The 20000-nt window shown below is 49.3% G+C and overlaps 1 pseudogene; it reads right to left on the bottom strand.

Annotated features, from left to right (window-relative positions):
* LOC109910198 (teneurin-2-like) overlaps window positions 1-11280 on the bottom strand; it is a 331746-nt pseudogene extending 320466 nt beyond the window's left edge.
* Window positions 11281-20000: the final 8720 nt, after the last annotated feature.

The raw sequence follows: 20000 nt of genomic DNA, 5'->3' as shown, positions 1-20000 counted from the left end.
GAGAGCAGTGTGATCTTTTCTGTTGGCGTAAAAATAACATCATTATATCTTCAGTGAGCCTGGCACCAACTACCATACCCCGGTCAAAAGCACTTAAATACTTGTCTTGCCCATTCATCCTCTGAATGGCACACACACAATCCTTATTTAATCATCTACACTGATTGAAGTGGATTTAACAAGTGACATCAATAAGGGATTATAGCTTTCACCAGGATTCACCTGGTCAGTCTATGTCATGGAAAGTGTAAGTTGGCTTCCTATTGTACCATGCTGTGGTCTCTGTGTGCATGACTGAAAAGTTTTGATTTATTCTCTCCCTCTCCCTCTCCCTCTCCCTCTCCCTCTCCCTCTCCCTCTCCCTCTCCCTCTCCCTCTCCCTCTCCCTCTCCTCTCCCTCTCCCTCTCCCTCTCCCTCTCCCTCTCTCGTGGTGTGACAGTGCATATGGTGCAGCAACACTGTTGGGCTCCAGAGGTCACACTACCCACGATGCATCTGTTGACGGAGAGATGTGATAGGCTGAGAGGGAGGAGGTATCGACCAGTCAAATCACCCAGTGGTCCATAGTATTGCTGTCTCCCTTCTCCCTCCCACACTGTCTTCCTCCCTCTCAACTCTCCCTCTCGTTGCTTATAAGACAAGGAAAACAAAGCTTAGTGCAGATCGATTCCATCTATCTATCCCTCTTCTGTAGTCTCTCTCTCCCTCCCTTCCTCCCTCCATCTCTCATTGTCTGAGCTAGGGAAACAGAGCTTAGTGCAGATCAATGGTATAGACTCAGAGCTCCCTTTCTGTCTCTTCCCAGCTGTCTCTTCCCAGTCTGTCTCTTCCAGCTGTCTCTTCCCAGCTGTCTCTTCCCAGCTGTCTCTTCCCAGCTGTCTCTTCCCAGCTGTCTCTTCCCAGCCCAGTCTCTGTCTCTTCCATCTGTCTCTCCAGTCTGTCTCTTCCCAGTCCTGTCTCTTCCCAGTCTGTCTCTTCCCAGCTGGTCTCTTCCCAGCTGTCTCTTCCCAGTCTGTCTCTTCCCAGCTGTCTCTTCCCAGTCTGTCTCTTCCCAGTCTGTCTCTTCCCCAGTCTGTCTCTTCCCAGCTGTCTCTTTCCCAGTCTGTCTCTTCCCAGTCTGTCTCTTCCCAGCTGTCTCTTCCCAGTCTGTCTCTTCCCAGCTGTCTCTTCCCAGTCTGTCTCTTCCCAGCGTCTCTTCCCAGCTGTCTCTTCCAGCTGTCTCTTCCCAGTCCTGTCTCTTCCCAGTCTCTGTCTCTTCCCAGTCTGTCTCTTCCCAGTCTTGTCTCTTCCCAGCTTCTCTTCCCAGTCTGTCTCTTCCCAGTCTGTCTCTTCCCAGTCTGTCTCTTCCCAGCTGTCTCTTTCCCAGTCTGTCTCTTCCCAGTCTGTCTCTTCCCAGCTGTCTCTTCCCAGTCTGGTCTCTTCCCAGCTGTCTCTTCCCAGTCTGTCTCTTCCCAGCTGTCTATCTTCCCAGCTGTTCTTCCAGCTTCTCTTCTAGCTGTATCATTCCCAGTCCTGTCTCTTCCCAGTCTCTGTCTCTTCCCAGTCTGTCTATTCCCAGCTGTCTCTTTCCCAGCTGTCTCTTCCAGTCTGTCTCTTCCCAGCTGTCTCTTCCCAGTCTGTCTCTTCCCAGTCTGTCTCTTCCCAGTCCGTCTCTTCCCAGCTGTCTCTTCCCAGTCTGTCTCTCCCAGTCTGTCTCTTCCAGCTGTCTCTTCCCAGTCTGTCTCTCCCAGTCTGTCTCTTCCCAGTCTGTCTCTTCCCAGCTGTCTCTTCCCAGTCTGTCTCTTCCCAGCTGTCCGCGTCCCAGCTGTCTCTTCCCAGTCTCAGTCTCTTCCCAAGTCTCTGTCTCTTCCAGCTGTCTCTTCCAGTCTCTGTCTCTTCCCAGTCTCTGTCTCTTCCCATCTCCATCTCTTCCCAGCTGTCTCTTCCCAGTCTGTCTCTTCCCAGTCTCTGTCTCTTCCCAGTCTCTGTCTCTTCCCAGTCTCAGTCTCTTCCCAGTCTGTCTCTTCCAGCTGTCTCTTCCCAGTCTGTCTCTTCCCAGTCTCTGTCTCTTCCCAGTCTGTCTCTTCCCAGCTGTCTCTTCCCAGTCTCTGTCTCTTCCCAGTCTGTCTCTTCCCAGTCTCTGTCTCTTCCCAGTCTGTCTCTTCCCAGCTGTCTCTTCCCAGTCTCTGTCTCTTCCCAGTCTGTCTCTTCCCAGTCTCTGTCTCTTCCCAGTCTGTCTCTTCCCAGCTGTCTCTTCCCAGTCTCTGTCTCTTCCCAGCTGTCTCTTCCCAGTCTCTGTCTCTTCCCAGTCTGTCTCTTCCAGCTGTCTCTTCCCAGTCTCTGTCTCTTCCCAGCTGTCTCTTCCCAGTCTCTGTCTCTTCCCAGTCTCCATCTCTCCCAGTCACTGACTCTTCCCAGTCTCCATCTCTTCCCAGTCTCCATCTCTTCCCAGTCTCTGACTCTTCCCAGTCTCTGTCTCTTCCAGTCTCTGACTCTTCCCAGTCTCCATCTCTTCCCAGTCTCTGACTCTTCCCAGTCTCTGTCTCTTCCCAGTCTCTGACTCTTCCCAGTCTCCATCTCTTCCAGTCTCTGACTCCTCCCAGTCTCTGTCTCTTCCCAGTCTCTGACTCTTCCCAGTATCCATCTCTTCCCAGTCTCCATCTCTTCCCAGTCTGTCTCTTCCCAGTCTGTCTCTTCCCAGCTGTCTCTTCCCAGTCTGTCTCTTCCCAGCTGTCTCTTCCCAGCTGTCTCTTCCCAGTCTCAGTCTCTTCCCAGTCTCTGTCTCTTCCCAGCTGTCTCTTCCCAGTCTCTGTCTCTTCCCAGTCTCTGTCTCTTCCCAGTCTCCATCTCTTCCCAGCTGTCTCTTCCCAGTCTGTCTCTTCCCAGTCTCTGTCTCTCCCAGTCTCTGTCTCTTCCCAGTCTCAGTCTCTTCCCAGTCTGTCTCTTCCAGCTGTCTCTTCCCAGTCTGTCTCTTCCCAGTCTCTGTCTCTTCCCAGTCTGTCTCTTCCCAGCTGTCTCTTCCCAGTCTCTGTCTCTTCCCAGTCTGTCTCTTCCCAGTCTCTGTCTCTTCCCAGTCTGTCTCTTCCCAGCTGTCTCTTCCCAGTCTCTGTCTCTTCCCAGCTGTCTCTTCCCAGTCTCTGTCTCTTCCCAGTCTGTCTCTTCCCAGCTGTCTCTTCCCAGTCTCTGTCTCTTCCCAGCTGTCTCTTCCCAGTCTCTGTCTCTTCCCAGTCTCCATCTCTTCCCAGTCACTGACTCTTCCCAGTCTCCATCTCTTCCCAGTCTCCATCTCTTCCCAGTCTCTGACTCTTCCCAGTCTCTGTCTCTTCCCAGTCTCTGACTCTTCCCAGTCTCCATCTCTTCCCAGTCTCTGACTCCTCCCCAGTCTCTGTCTCTTCCCAGTCTCTGACTCTTCCCAGTATCCATCTCTTCCCAGTCTCCATCTCTTCCCAGTCTCCATCTCTTCCCAGTCAGTGTCTCTTCCCAGTCGTTGACTCTTCCCAGTCTCTGACTCTTCCCAGTCTCTGTCTCTTCCCAGCTGTCTCTTCCCAGTCTCTGACTCTTCCCAGCTGTCTCTTCCCAGTCTGTCTTCTTCCCAGCTGTCTCTTCCCAGTCTGTCTCTTCCCAGTCTCTGTCTCTTTCCCAGTCTCAGTCTCTTCCCAGCTGTCTCTTCCCAGTCTCTGTTCTCTTCCCAGTCTGTCTCTTCCCAGTCTCTGTCTCTTCCCAGTCTCTGACTCTTCCCAGTCTCTGTCTCTTCCCAGTCTCTGACTCTTCCCAGTCTCCATCTCTTCCCAGTCTCTGACTCTTCCCAGTCTCTGTCTCTTCCCAGTCTCTGACTCTTCCCAGTATCCATCTCTTCCCAGTCTCCATCTCTTCCCAGTCTCCATCTCTTCCAGTCTCCATCTCTTCCCAGTCTCTGACTCTTCCCAGTCTCTGTCTCTTCCCAGTCTTTGACTCTTCCCAGTCTCTGACTCTTCCCAGTCTCCGTCTCTTCCCAGTCTGTCTCTTCCCAGTCTCTGACTCTTCCCAGCTGTCTCTTCCCAGTCTGTCTCTTCCCAGCTGTCTCTTCCCAGTCTGTCTCTTCCCAGTCTCTGTCTCTTCCCAGCTGTCTCTTTCCATCTGTCTCTTCCCAGTCTGTCTCTTCCCAGCTGTCTCTTCCCAGTCTGTCTCTTCCCAGTCTCTGTCTCTTCCCAGTCTCAGTCTCTTCCCAGTCTGTCTCTTCCCAGCTGTCTCTTCCCAGCTGTCTCTTCCCAGTCTCCATCTCTTCCCAGCTGTCTCTTCCCAGTCTCTGTCTCTTCCCAGTCTGTCTCTTCCCCAGTCTCTGTCTCTTCCCAGTCTCTGACTCTTCCCAGTCTCTGTCTCTTCCCAGTCTCTGACTCTTCCCAGTCTCCATCTCTTCCAGTCTCTGACTCTTCCCAGTCTCTGTCTCTTTCCAGTCTCTGACTCTTCCCAGTACCATCTCTTCCCAGTCTCCATCTCTTCCCAGTCTCCATCTCTTCCCAGTCTCCATCTCTTCCCAGTCTCTGACTCTTCCCAGTCTCTGTCTCTTCCCAGTCTTTGACTCTTCCCAGTCTCTGACTCTTCCCAGTCTCCGTCTCTTCCCAGTCTGTCTCTTCCCAGTCTCTGACTCTTCCCAGCTGTCTCTTCCCCAGTCTGTCTCTTCCCAGCTGTCTCTTCCCAGTCTGTCTCTTCCCAGTCTCTGTCTCTTCCCAGCTGTCTCTTCCCATCTGTCTCTTCCCAGTCTGTCTCTTCCCAGCTGTCTCTTCCCAGCTGTCTCTTCCCAGTCTGTCTCTTCCCAGTCTCTGTCTCTTCCCAGCTGTCTCTTCCCAGCTGTCTCTTCCCAGTCTGTCTCTTCCCAGCTGTCTCTTCCCAGTCTGTCTCTTCCCAGCTGTCTCTTCCCAGTCTGTCTCTTCCCAGTCTGTCTCTTCCCAGCGGTCTCTTCCCAGCTGTCTCTTCCCAGCTGTCTCTTCCCAGTCTGTCTCTTCCCAGCTGTCTCTTCCCAGCTGTCTCTTCCCAGCTGTCTCTTCCCAGCGGTCTCTTCCCAGTCTCCGTCTCTTCCCAGTCTCTGTCTCTTCCCAGTCTCTGTCTCTTCCCAGTCTGTCTCTTCCCAGCTGTCTCTTCCCAGTCTCTGTCTCTTCCCAGTCTCTGTCTTTCTCCCACTCGGCCTCCCTATCTCCCTCACTCTCTGCTTTCTCTGTCTGAGCTATGGAAACAGAGCTAGAAATGACCAATGGCCTAGACTCAGATGGTCTAGACTCAGATGATCATAGACTCAGATGGTCTGAGTAGACTCAGATGGTCATAGAGTCAGATGGCCTAGACTCAGATGGTCATAGACTCAGATGGTCTAGACTCAGATGGTCATAGACTCAGATGGTCGTAGACTCAGATGGTCTAGACTCAGATAGTCATGGACTCAGATGGTGTCGTGTCTTTACTATCATTAAATTGAAGACTTAGTTTTTATCAAAGATTCTCTGTAATTAGTATTACGTGATCAAACGGATTAATCATGTAACTGTAATTAACTAGGAAGTCGGGGCATCAAGGAAAGTATTCAGAATACAAAGTTATAATTTCCTAATATAACCTTTCAGATATTTTATATCTGATCAATTAGTCTTCGAATGAATAAATTATGTACTTTATGTACTTTACCTCACATTAGTCTCATTCCAAACATGGTAAATTGTTGGTTATCTGCACGAACCCAGTCTTCACTATGAGTCATCCATACATCAATTGTCTTAAATCATTTATTTACTAACTAAGAGATAATGACAAACACCTGCCACTGATTGAGAACCATATCAGGCCAAAACACATAGAAATAGACAAACTAGACATACAACATACAATGCCCACTCATATAGCACCCTCACCAAACAAAACATATGCATAAAAAACTATGCAAATCATGGTCAGAGTGTGACCCCCCCCCCCCAAGGTGCGGACTCCGGCCGCAAAACCTAAACCTATAGGGGAGGGTTATCTGGCCGCTGTGGCGGCTCTGGCGTGGGACGTGGACCCCCACTCCACCATAGTAATTTCCCTCTTCAAGGGCCCCTCGCCTCCGACCTTGGGCCTAAGACCCTAATTAAAGGCCCCACTGGACTGAGGAGCGCCTCTGGACTGAGGGGCAGCTCCGGACTAAGGGACAGCTCCGGACTGATTGACGGCTCTGGCAGCTCCAGGCTGGCTGACGGCTCTGGCAGGTCCTGGCTGGCTGACGGTTCTGGCAGCTCCTGGCTGGCTGACGGCTATGGCAGCGCCTGGCTGGCTGACGGCTCTGGCAGCTCCTGGCTGGCTGACGGCTCTGGCAGCTCCTGGCTGGCTAACGGCTCTGGCAGCTCCCGGCTGGCTGACGGCTCTGGCAGCTCCTGGCTGACTGGCGGCTCTGGCAGCTCCTGGCTGACTGACAGCTCTGGAAGCTCCTGGCTGGCTGGCGGCTCTGGAAGCTCCTGGCTGGCCGACGGCTCTGGAAGCTCCCGGCTGGCCGACGGCTCTGGCCAACGGCTCCTGGCTGGCTGGCTGGCTGACGGCTATGGCAGCTCCTGGCTGGCTGACGGCTCTGGCAGCTCCTGGCTGGCTGACGGCTCTGGCAGCTCCTGGCTGACTGGCGGCTCTGGCAGCTCCTGGCTGACTGACGGCTCTGGAAGCTCCTGGCTGGCTGGCGGCTCTGGAAGCTCCTGGCTGGCTGGCGGCTCTGGAAGCTCCTGGCTGGCCGACGGCTCTGGAAGCTCCCGGCTGGCCGACGGCTCTGGCCAACGGCTCCTGGCTGGCTGGCTGGCTGACGGCTATGGCAGCTCCTGGCTGGCTGACGGCTCTGGCAGCTCCTGGCTGGCTGACGGCTCTGGCAGCTCCTGGCTGACTGGCGGCTCTGGCAGCTCCTGGCTGACTGATGGCTCTGGAAGCTCCTGGCTGGCTGGCGGCTCTGGAAGCTCCTGGCTGGCCGACGGCTCTGGAAGCTCCCGGCTGGCCGACGGCTCTGGCCAACGGCTCCTGGCTGGCGGCTCAGGACAGACGGGAGACTCTGGCGGCTCAGGACAGACGGGAGACTCTGGCGGCTCAGGACAGATGGGAGACTCTGGCGGCTCAGGACAGATGGGGGACTCTGGCGGCTCAGGACAGACGGGAGACTCTGGCGCCTCAGGACAGACGGGAGACTCTGGCAGCGCTGGGCAGGAGGAAGGCTCTGGCAGCGCTGGACAGGCGGGAGCACCTGTAGGGATGAGACGGAGAGACTGGTGCGGGGGGCTGCCACCAGAGGGCTGGTGCATGGAGGTGGCACCGGATAGACCAGATCGTGAAGGCGTACTGGAGATCTTGAGAGCAGGGCTGGCACCATCCGCCCTGGCTGGACCCTCACCCTAGCCCGGCAGATGCGGGGAGCTGGGATGTAGCGCACCAGGCTAAGCACACGTACTGGGGACACAGTGCGCTCCACCGCATAACACGGTGCCTTACCAGTACAACGGCCGCCACGGTAAGCATGGCTCGAAGAACTGTAACGCCGAGCTGGCACAGGATGTGCAGGGCTAGGGAGGCGCACAGGAGGCCTGGTGCGTGGGACTGGCACAGGCTTCACCAGACGGCTAGCACGCACCTCAGGACGAGTATGGCGAGCTGACCCAGGTAACATCAAATCCCCGACATGCGTCCGTCGGGCGGATGTTGTGCCAACACAGCACCTCCCGCATAACTCTCTTCTCCAATCTCCCCATTAACTCCTTCACTGCCTCTGCTTCGCTCACCTCCAATTCCGCCCTGACCGGCTCTGGTTCCATCCTTGGCTCCTTACGGTAAGCAGGGGGAGTTGGCTCAGGTCTGACTCCTGACTCTGCCACACTCTCCCTGTTCCGCCCCCCCAAGAAATATTTGGGGGTGCCTCTCGGGCTTCCAGCCGCGCTGCCGTGCTGCCTCCTCATATGGCCTCTCTGCTTTCGCTGCCTCCAGCTCTGCTTTGGGGCGGCAATATTCCCCTGGCTCTGCCCAGGGTCCTTCGCAGTCTAGAATCTACTCCCAAGTCCATGAGTCCTGCGTTCTTTGCCTCTGCTGCTGCTGGCCGTTACCATTCTGCTTGGTCCATTGTAGGTGGGTTATTCTGTCACGATCGTCATAGTGAGGAGACCAAAGCGCAGCGGGGTGTGAATAAATACTTGTATTGAATGGCGAAAAAACAAGTACAAACAAACAAACAAAATAACAAAACGAAAGTGACCGCTATCGAAACTGAGTGCTAACTATCACGTTCTGATCACTCAGATGGTCATAGACTCAGATGGTCGTAGACTCAGATGGTCTGAGTAGACTCAGATGGTCTAAACTCAGATGGTCATAGACTCAGATGGTCATAGACTCAGACGGTCATAGACTCAGATGTTATAGACACAGAGTCCATTTGACTCCATTCCATCATTCTCTGTCTCTCTCCCTTCTTCCCTCCCTCCCTCTTTCTCTGTCTGAGGTAGGGTCCCAGAGATTCAACATCTAGTTGTACCATAGTAGCACTGACAGAATCAGTGAGAATTTGTCTAAAAACAGACATCTTCCTGTTCTTCTAGGTTCTAGGTACGTATACAATTATGTTCAGTTCACAATTTAGGGAGACCTTATCAAATCAAATCAAATTTTATTGGTTACAAACACATGGTTAGCAGATGTTATTGTGAGCGTAGCAAAATGCTTGAGCTTCTAGATCGAAGTAATCTAACAATTTCCCAACAACTACCTAATACTCACAAATCTAAGTAAAGGAATGGAATAAGAATATGTACATATAATATATGGATGAGCAATGACTGACCGGCATAGACGAGATGCAGTAGATGGTATAAAATACAGTATATTCATATGAGTAATTTAGGATTTGTAAACATTGTTAGAGTGGCATTATTAAAGTGACTAGTGATACATTTATTAAAGTGGCCAATGACTTATAGTCTGTATGTAGGCAGCAGCCTCACTGTGTTAGTGATGGCTGTTTAACAGTATGATGGTCTTGTGACAGAAGATGTTTTTCTAGTCTCTCGGTCCCAGCTTTGAAGCATCTGTACTGACCTTGCCTTCTGGATGGTAGCGGGACGAATGGGCAGTGGTTCAGGTGGTTATTGTCCTTGATGATCTCTTTGCCTTCCTGTGACATTGGGTGTTGTAGGTGTCCTGGTGGGAAGGTAGTTTGCCCCCGGTGATGCGTTGTGCAGACCTCACTACCCTCTGAAGAGCCCTGCAGTTACGGGCGGTGCAGTTGCCGTACCAGGCATTGATGCAGCCCGACAGGATGCTCTCAATTGTACATCTGTGACAGTTTGTGAGGGTTTTAGGTGACAAGCCACATTTCTTCAGCCTCCTGAGGTTGAAGAGGCGCTGTTGCACCTTCTTCACCACACTGTCTGTGCGGGTGGACCATTTCAGTTTGTCCGTGATGTGTACGCCGAGGAACTTTCCACCTTTTCCACTGCTGTCCCTTCGATGTGGATGGGGGGGGTGCTCCCTCTGCTGTTTCCTGAAGTCCACGATCATCTCCTTTGTTTTGTTGACATTGAGTGAGAGGTTGTTTTCCTGACAGCACACTCTGAGTGCCCTCACCTCCTCCCTGTAGGCTGTCTCGTCATTGTTGGTAATCAAGCCTGCTACTATTGTGTCGTCTGCAAACTTGATGATTGAGTTGGAGGCGTGCATGGCCACGCAGTCATGGGTGAACAAGGAGTACAGGAGGGGGCTGAGCACGCACTCTTGTGGGACCTCAGTGTTGAGGATCAGCTTAGTGAAGATGTTGTTTCCTACCTTCACCACCTGGGGGCGGCCCGTCAGAAAGTCCAGGACCCAATTTCACAGGGCGGGGTTGAGACCCAGGGCTTCAAGATTAATGACGAGCTTGGAGTGTACTATGGTGTTGAATGCTGAGCTGCAGTCATTCCTTACATAGGTATTTCTCCTCTCCAGGTGGGATAGGGCAGCGTGCAGTGTGATGGCGATCGCATCGTCTGTGGACCTGTTGGGGCGGTACCCAAGTTGAAGCGGGTCTAGGGTGGCCGGTAAGGTGGAGGTGATCTGGTCCTTGACTAGTCTCTCAAAGCACTTCATGATGACAGAAGTGAGTGCTACGGGGTGATAGTCATTTAGTTCAGTTACCTTTGTCTTCTTGGGTACAGGAACAATTGTGGACATCTTGAAGCATGTGGGGACACGGTTTTAATAGCCATGGTTGGTACAACCTCTCATAAGCACTTCCATATAAACTCACTCACCGAGTCAGTGTATAAATTGTTATTATTCTCTGAGGCTACCGGGAACATAAAGCGAGGATTCCGATTGGTCAGAGCAGCGTTGAATTGTCCTTGTCACAAGTACATCCTGTTTGAGTTTCTATAGGAGCTATAGGAAGGGAGGAGGACCCATAGGAAGGGAGGAGCAAAATGGAGTCATGGTCAGATTTGCCGACGGGAGGGCCTTGTATGCATCCCGGATGTTAGAGTAGCAGCAGATTATCTCCCAATTCTCTTGGGAGATAATATGGTCCGTACGAGACCGTATGAGAACGTATGAGACCGTGTGAGACCGTATGAGACCGTATGAGAACGTATGAGAACGTATGAGACCGTGTGAGACCGTATGAGACCGTATGAGAGCGTATGAGAACGTATGAGACCGTGTGAGACCGTATGAGACAGTATGAGAATGTATGAGAATGTATGAGACCGTATGAGACCGTGTGAGACCATATGAGAACGTATGAGAACATATGAGACCGTATGAGACCGTATGAGACTGTATGAGACCATACGAGACCTAATGGGACCTAATGAGACCTAATGAAGACAATTGAGAGTGTGAATGAGTGAGAGTGGGTATGATGGTGTTTGTATGTGAGGTGAAAGTGGAGATAAGAGAGAAGGTAGGAGCTAAGACAATTCTGTATATCTAGATCAAACCAAGGGCATATATACAGTCAAGCTACCAAATATACTACATAATACCTCCCTATGCATGTTCGGTATATGGAGAGTAACCTTAGCCATCCATCAATCCATGGAGGCCCACTCCAGACACCCACCTTGCCTGTTGTACTCATCTGCCTTGTGGTGCACCAGATCAGCTACAGTGCAGCCCCCATAGACCAGCCTTTGGTCGTGGTGGTCGAAGGCCTTGAGCGTCTCACTGGAGCTGTAGGACTTCTGAGTGGTCACGCGGCACTCCTCCGTGTCCAGGGAAGAGGTGGTGTATTGGGGGTCTTTACCATAACGAGCCCTGGTCAGAGAGTGCTGCTGGTGCTGCTGCCCCCGACGGTCCTTTAGATCCATGCCCGGGAGAGGGGGAGGAAGGGGGGTAGAGAGACGGGGACAAGGAAGGTTTGGAGGCCTCCTGGAAGGGTGTGACAGTCAGACTCGTCTTCAGTCACCTAGAGCAAATGAGAGAGAGGGGGAGAAACATGCCAGAATGAATGAAAAAGAGGGGCCATTTATATGAGTCATCTAAGTAGTACCAGTAAAGTACATTTTACAAGGTAGAAAGCAGATATCTGGGGAGGAAGAGAAAGTATTTTCAGGAAATGGGTCTAGTAAAGGCTATTTTAAAACAATAGAGAACGAACACAGAGAACGATGATGTTCTGCTGATGACAGAAAGAACTGTCAGTGCTCTCAGCCCTACTGGCCCTAGTCAATAGTAGTGCACTACAAAGAGAGAGACAGAGCGATAGAGAGAGGAGAGATGGTGAGATGGAGAGAGAGAGAGGGGAGAGAGATGGAGAGAGGGAGGGTAGATAGAGAGGAGAGAGAGAGAGAGAGAGAGAGAGAGAGAGATGGAGAGATGGAGAGAGAGGAGAGATAGAGAGGAGAGAGAGATAGGAGAGATAGAGAGAGAGAGATAGGAGAGATAGAGAGAGGGAGATAGGAGAGAGAGGAGAGAGAGAGAGAGAGAGAGAGAGAGCGAGAGAGAGAGAGAGAGAGATAGGAGAGATAGAGAGAGATAGGAGAGATGGAGAGAGAGAGAGAGAGAGAGAGAAGAGAGAGAGAGAGAGAGAGAGAGGAGAGATGGAGAGAGGGAGGAGAGATAGAGAGGAGAGAGAGATGGAGAGAGAGGAGAGATAGAGAGGAGAGATAGACGGGAGGGATGTAAATAAAACCCATATTTATGTTTATTTATTTTCCCTATTTGCGCATCATTACAAGAACGTATATAGAAATAATATGGCATTTGAAATGTCTTAATTCTTTTGGAACTTTTGTGAGTTCCCCATTTTTTTCTTCTGTTGTTTATTTTCACCTTTGTTTATTATCTACTTCACAGCCGGTGTAGAGAGCAACTTGAAGGACATATCATGAGAGGAGAAATGACTTGAGGGCCTCGCCAGTCTCTCCCTCATTATCACAGGCACAACCAATCCTAATCCCCCAGAGGCTACACAGGATAATCTCTGTCTCTCTCTCTCTCTCTCTCTCTCTCTCTCTCATACACACACACACACACACGGAGGAAAATGTCAAAACAGCAAGATAAAATGTGTAAAATACTATCTCGAGCAAGCAACAGGTGAACCAGACAACACCTAATCTCTGTCTCTCTCTCTCTCTCTCTCTCTCTCTCTCTCTCTCTCACACACACACACACACACACACACACACACACACACACACACACACACACACACACACACAGTAAAGCTCGGAGTAGTGATTCCCAGTAAAAAACACTACATTGCCTGTCAAAGGGTTATTCCCCCTCCAGCTTTAATCAACAGCATTACATGTATTACATTAATTAAATATGATCCTGTGTGATTCTGACACTAATACAGTCTGATCACATCCTGATTATGTAGATGAAATATGATCCTGTGTGATTCTGACACTAATACAGTCTGATCACATCCTGATTATGTAGATGAAATATGATCCTGTGTGATTCTGACACTAATACAGTCTGATCACATCCTGATTATGTAGATGAAATATGATCCTGTGTGATTCTGACACTAATACAGTCTGATCACATCCTGATTATGTAGATGAAATATGATCCTGTGTGATTCTGACACTAATACAGTCTGATCACATCCTGATTATGTAGATGAAATATGATCCTGTGTGATTCTGACACTAATACAGTCTGATCACATCCTGATTATGTAGATGAAATATGATCCTGTGTGATTCTGACACTAATACAGTCTGATCACATCCTGATTATGTAGATGCAATGTGATCCTGTGTGATTCTGACACTAATACAGTCTGATCACATCCTGGTTATGTAGATGAAATATGATCCTGTGTGATTCTGACACCAATACAGTCTGATCACATCCTGGTGATGTAGATGAAATGTGATCCTGTGTGATTCTGACACCAATACAGTCTGATATTAGAGCAGTAGCCTAAAGCACTGCTTTACATTATGGTGGTTCAAGACCAAATTTCAACAGTCAACATCCAGGTCGTATGTAGGTTGTGTTACGCATGTCTCTTTAAATCTGCATAATCCCATAACGTTTAGCTGATGGTCCTCTAAGGGATGTGTCCAGACACAGAGCCCCAGTCCATAGCCAGCAGTAAAGACAAAGTCCATAATTGTCATCTAAAGGTAAAAATAGGAAACAAAGTCCAGCCAATAGCCAGATATAGAACATGTAAGGCAGAAACATAAACACAGAATAGGGAGAATAAAGTGTATAATTGCCAGACTAACTGGCTAATTACCGGCAATGAGAGAGAGAGACATACAGTCCCAGTCAACAGTGTGGACACACCGACTTATTCAAGGGTTTCTTTATTTGGACTATTGTCTACATTGTAGAATAATAGTGAAGACATCAAAACGATGAAATAACACATATGAAATCATGTAGTAACCAAAAACATGTTAAACGAAACATGTTGACGAAAGCTTTGCAAGGAGAGAGAGAGCGGTGGTGGGACAGGACAGGAGATGGGGAAGACAACCCTGGAACTATGTTGGGAGTATAGCCAGGTAGAAGTGTGTGTGTGTGCGTGTGTGTGCTTGTGTGTGTGTGTGTGTGTGTGTGTGTGTGTGTGTGTGTGTGTGTGTGTGTGTGTGTGTGTGTGTGTGTGTGTGTGTGTGTGTGTGAGATAGCAACAATTCAGGAAAGAGAGGCCAAGGAGGTGAGGATGGAGAAAGAGGGAGAGAGAGGGAGAAAGAGGGAGAGAGAGGGAGAGAGAGGGAGAGAGAGGGAGAAAGAGGGAGAGAGAGGGAGAAAGAGAGAGAGAGAGGGAGAGAGAGGGAGAAAGAGAGGGAGAGAGAGGGAGAGAGGTAAAGATGGTTAGAGGGATGGAGGAGGGGCATAGAGGAATATCAGGGACAGGATATCCATCAAATCCCGCCCACAGGTGTTCTTTTCTCAAGGTCAGATATAAACACACACTTTGTACATGCCACAGACAAGCTAGAAACCATGTTGACAGCACGCAGGCCACAGAGTTCCATTCATCAGGCTTAATAACTTATCGGCCTGATTAATGCCTTGTCATGCAGAATAAAATCACTAGAACACAAACACTCCCACATAAAGGATGGATGGAAGGAAGGATGTATGGAGAAGAGGAGACGACATTGAGGAGAATAGGCTTGAACATGAAATGCAGACAGAATGAAAAAGGTAATTGGAGACTGATAGCCGGGTGGACTGAGGAGGATTCTGGGTAATATAATGAAAAGACACCTAATGAAGGGACAGCGTATATTGGTTGGAGTTATCATAATTTTTTATTTGAGAGGAATTTAAATAACAAAAATCAGCTGGTTTCCGAACACAAGAACCCTGCTATTGCGAAAGGCTGTGAATTGTGGGTAAAAGCATTTGGTTTCAATTATCTGTTGTTGACTGTTGTTACTGTGGAAATGAAAGAGAGAAACAAGAAATAGAAGGAGAGAGAGAGAGAAAGAGACAAAAGAGAGGAGAGAGAGGTAGCTGGGTCCAGGGGCAGGCAGAAGGTCATACACAGGAGGAGGCAGGTAGCTGGGTCCAGGGGCAGGCAGAAGGTCATACACAGGAGGAGGCAGGTAGCTGGGTCCAGGGGCAGGCAGAAGATCATACACAGGAGGAGGCAGGTAGCTGGGTCCAGGGGCAGGCAGAAGGTCATACACAGGAGGAGGCAGGTAGCTGGGTCCAGGGGCAGGCAGAAGGTCATACACAGGAGGAGGCAGGTAGCTGGGTCCAGGGGCAGGCAGAAGGTCATACACAGGAGGAGGCAGGTAGCTGGGTCCAGGGGCAGGCAGAAGGTCATACACAGGAGGAGGCAGGTAGCTGGGTCCAGGGGCAGGCAGAAGGTCATACACAGGAGGAGACAGGTAGCTGGGTCCAGGGGCAGGCAGAAGGTCATACACAGGAGGAGGCAGGTAGCTGGGTCCAGGGGAAGGCAGAAGGTCATACACAGGAGGAGTCAGGTAGCTGGGTCCAGGGGCAGGCAGAAGGTCATACACAGGAGGAGGCAGGTAGCTGGGTCCAGGGGCAGGCAGAAGGTCATACACAGGAGTCAGGTAGCTGGGTTCAGGTGCAGGCAGAAGGTCATACACAGGAGTCAGGTAGCTGGGTTCAGGTGCAGGCAGAAGGTCATACACAGGAGGAGTCAGGTAGCTGGGTCCAGGGGCAGGCAGAAGGTCATACACAGGAGTCAGGTAGCAGGGTCCAGGGGTAGGCAGAAGGTCATACACAGGAGTCAGGTAGCAGGGTCCAGGGGCAGGCAGAAGCTCATACACAGGGGGTTCAAAAAGTCAACAGTACAGGCAGGGAAAAGGCTAGCAATGTCGCCAAAGAGATCAGGCAATAGGTTGATAACAGGAAACCCAATAGGCTAAAGTACAGGCAGAGAATAGGGAAAAGGCATCGTTAGTGAGGCAGGCAAAAACTATCATACACGGGAGGAGAAAATTACAGGAAAAACAACAATACCTCACAACGATGGGGGAGCAAAGAACTGAACTAAATAGTGTGTGATATTGACATACAGGTGTGTGAACAGGTGATCAGAGTTCAGGTGACTGGGATCTGGAGAGTGAGCTCTGTTCAGGGGATCTATGTGTTTGAGAGTGTGAGCTGGAGAGTGAGCTCTGTTCAGGGGATCTATGTGTTTGAGAGTGTGAGCTGGAGAGTGAGCTCTGTTCAGGGGATCTATGTGTTTGAGAGTGTGAGCTGGAGAGTGAGCTCTGTTCAGGGGATCTATGTGTTTGAGAGTGTGAGCTGGAGAGTGAGCTCTGTTCAGGGGATCTATGTGTTTGAGAGTGTGAGCTGGAGAGTGAGCTCTGTTCAGGGGATCTATGTGTTTGAGAGTGAGTTGGAAGCAGACGTTACATGTCGACTCCTATTGTCACGGAATTCTTCCTGGGAAGGAGAGGCGGACCAAAACGCAGCGTGGTTATTTTTATACATCTTTAATAAAGATGATAACTTGAACAATGTATAATACAAAATAAGAAACGTGCAAAACCGAAACAGCCCTATCTGGTGCAACAAACACAAAGACAGGAACAATCACCCACAAAACCCAACACAAAACAGGCTACCTAAATATGGCTCCCAATCAGAGACAATGACTAACACCTGCCTCTGATTGAGAACCATATCAGGCCAAACATAGAAATAGACAAACAAGACATCCAACATAGAATGCCCACTCAGATCACACCCTGACCAAACAGAACATAGAACATACAAAGCAAACTATGGTCAGGGTGTGACAGCTATTCAATTAAACATAAGGGTAACTCTGTATTCTCTCTGCTAAACAGCACAGATCCCTGATAAAAGCCCTTATTTCTCATCAAAATATTTTGTAGAACTGCTATTGTCACGATTGTCGTAAGCATACTCAGATCAAAGCGCAGCTTTGACCACGTTCGCTTTCAACCTAAGAGAGACTCTAACTAAAAGTACACCTCCTGTACAGAGGAAGCCATGTGGGGTTTGTATGTCTGTCTTATCGTCTGTCTATCAACCTCACACACCACAGGAAACAGACCAGAGAGCTATCAACCTCACACACCACAGGAAACATACCAGAGAGCTATCAACCTCACACACCACAGGAAACATACCACAGAGCTATCAACCTCACACACCACAGGAAATAGACCAGAGAGCTATCAACCTCACACACCACAGGAAACATACCAGAGAGCTATCAACCTCACACACCACAGGAAACAGACCAGAGAGCTATCAACCTCACACACCACAGGAAACAGACCAGAGAGCTATCAACCTCACACACCACAGGAAATAGACCAGAGAGCTATCAACCTCACACACCACAGGAAACATACCAGAGAGCTTATCCTTAGAACTATCATTCCTCCTCTCATCCTCTCTTTATCTCCCTTCTCCCTTCTCCCTTCACTATCCTCCTCTCATCTTCTTTCCTCCCTCTCTCCCTGCCTCCCTCTCTCCCTCATTCCCTACCTTCTTTGCTCAGTCTCCTCTCATACTCTCTCCTCCGTCTCTCCCTGCCTCCCTCTCTCCCTCATTCCCTCTCTTCTTCTCTCAGTCTCCTCTCATACTCTCTCCTCCCTCTCTCCCTGCCTCCCTCTCTCGCTCATTCCCCTCCCTTCTTCTCTCAGTCTCCACTCATACTCTCTCCTCCCTCTCCCCCTGCCTCCCTTTCTCCCTCATTCCCTCCCTTCTTCTCTCAGTCTTCTCTAGCCTGCAAAGCCGGGTTGACACTTATACTCACACTCATCCTCTGTCGCTGATACACACATGCACGGTGGCGGGGAGAGGGCTTCACGGCAGAGCCAAGGTGCAAACACACTAGGTAATTACAACCGCAGCTCAGAGAGGCTGATAGGAAGAACAGGGCCAAGACGAGAATAAGCTCTGAGTAAGAGTAAGAGGGTTGAGAGGAGGGAGGGAGGAATGAGATGAGGGAGAAGAGGAGAGAGAGGAGGGAGATGGAGAGGAGAGGAGAGAATGGAGGGCGAGGAAGGAGAAGAGAGGAAGGAGGTGAAGAGAGAGTAGGGAGAGAGAGAGTTCTCTACTGGACAAAAATATAAATGCAACAAGTGAAGTGTTGGTCCCATTTTTCCTGAGCTGAAATACACACAAAAAGCTTATTTCTCAAAAATGTTGTGCACAAATATGTTTACATCCCTGTTAGTGAGCATTTCTCCTTTGCCAAGATAATCCATCCACCTGACAGGTGTGTCATATCAACAGTGGAGGAAAAAGTACCCGAATGTCATACTTGAGTAAAAGTAAAGATACCATAATAGAAAGTCACCCAGTAAAATATTACTTCAGTAAAAGTCTAAAAGTATTTGTTTTAAATATACTTACGTTTAAAAAGTAAATGTAATTGCTAAAATATACCCAAGTATCAAAAGTAAAAGTTGAAATAATTTCAAAATCCGTATATTTAGCATACCAGAATTTTATAGTTTTTTTAAAAATGTACAGATAGCCAGGGGCACACTCCAACACTCAGACATAATTTACAAATGAAGCATTTGTGTTTAGTGGGATGTTCTCTTGATAAGTGTGTGAATTTGACAATTTGTCTGTCCTGCTAGCCATTCAAAATGTAACGAAAAATGATGCGTGTCAGGGAAAATGTATGGAGTAAAAAGCACATTATTTTCTTCAGGAATGTAGTAAAGTAAAAGTAAAAGTTGTCAAAAATATAAATACTAGAGTACAGATACCCCAAAAACAACTTAAGTAGTACTTTAAAGTATTTTTACTTAAGTACTTTACACCACATATCGAAAAGCTGATTAAACAGCATGATCATTACACAGGTGCACCTTGTGCTGGGGACAATAAAAGACCACGATAAAATGAACAGTTTTGTCACACCATACCACAGATTTGTCAAGTTTTGAGGAAGAGTGCAATTGGCATTCTGACTGCAGGAATGTCCACCAAAGCTGTTGGCAGATAATTTAAGGTTCATTTCTCTACTATACACCGCCTCGCCTCCAACATCGTTTTAGAGAATTTGGCAGACCACGTGTAACCACGCCAGCCCAGGACCTCCACATCCGGCTTCTTTCACCTGCAGGATTGTCTGAGACCAGCCACCCGGACAGCTGATGAAACTGAGGAGTATTTATGTCTGTAATGAAGTCCTTTTGTGGGGAAAAACTAATTCTGAATGGCTGGGCCTGGCTCCCCAGTGGGTGGGCCTATGCCCTCCCAAGCCCACCCATGGCTGAGCCCCTGCCCAGTCATGTGAAATCCATATACTAGGGCCTAATGAATTTATTTAAATTGACTGGTTTCCTTATATGAGCTATAACTCAGTAAAATAATTTAAATTGTTGCCTGTTGCGTTTATTTTTTTGTTCATTAGATATATTAAACAAACAATGAAAAATTAGAAAGAGTGAAAGATCAGGGGGGTTGAGAGGTCGAGAAGAAGAATTAATTAGAGAAAGAGAGACAGAAAGAGAGAAGGAGAGTGAGATAGAATAGGAGAGAGAGACAGAGAGAGTGCTTGTACAGCCCCACAACCTGTGATCTAAGAACTAACAGTGATAAACACCCAGTAGGTCAGACAAACTTTGCAGAGCAACCAGCAGTGAATGATTAGAATAATACACTCCTGACAGACCCCTTGTCTCTCTGCTGCCTACACACAGGGAGAGGACTAAGGATGAATAACTCAGAGTCACACACACACACCCAAACACACACCCCCCCACACACACACACACACACATACAGCATGCTCAGTGTCAGGACTTGACATTCTTACCATCTGTCGTGTCGAATATTTAAATGTGCAATAAATGCCAGTGGGGACAGGCGATGACTTCGTCTAATTAACGCCTGCCAGAGGTGACACGCCGAGGGGTTAGGGTGGAAGGAGGGAGAGATGGAGGGAAGGAAGGAAGGAAGGCGGGAGGGTGTGTGTGTGTGTGTGTGTGTGTGTGTGTGTGTGTGTGTGTGTGTGTGTGTGTGTGTGTGTGTGTGTGTGTGTGTGTGTGTAAATGAGTAGGTTGTTATGACGAGGAAACACAGCGGACATTCCACACAGACACTCTGCAATTTAGAAATACTTTGTGCACTG

The sequence above is a fragment of the Oncorhynchus kisutch genome, linkage group LG19 (genome assembly GCF_002021735.2).
Source record: "Oncorhynchus kisutch isolate 150728-3 linkage group LG19, Okis_V2, whole genome shotgun sequence".
Lineage (NCBI taxonomy): Eukaryota > Metazoa > Chordata > Actinopteri > Salmoniformes > Salmonidae > Oncorhynchus > Oncorhynchus kisutch.
The sequence above is the reverse complement of the archived record's forward strand: the minus strand, read 5'-3'. Positions and strand labels throughout refer to the sequence as shown.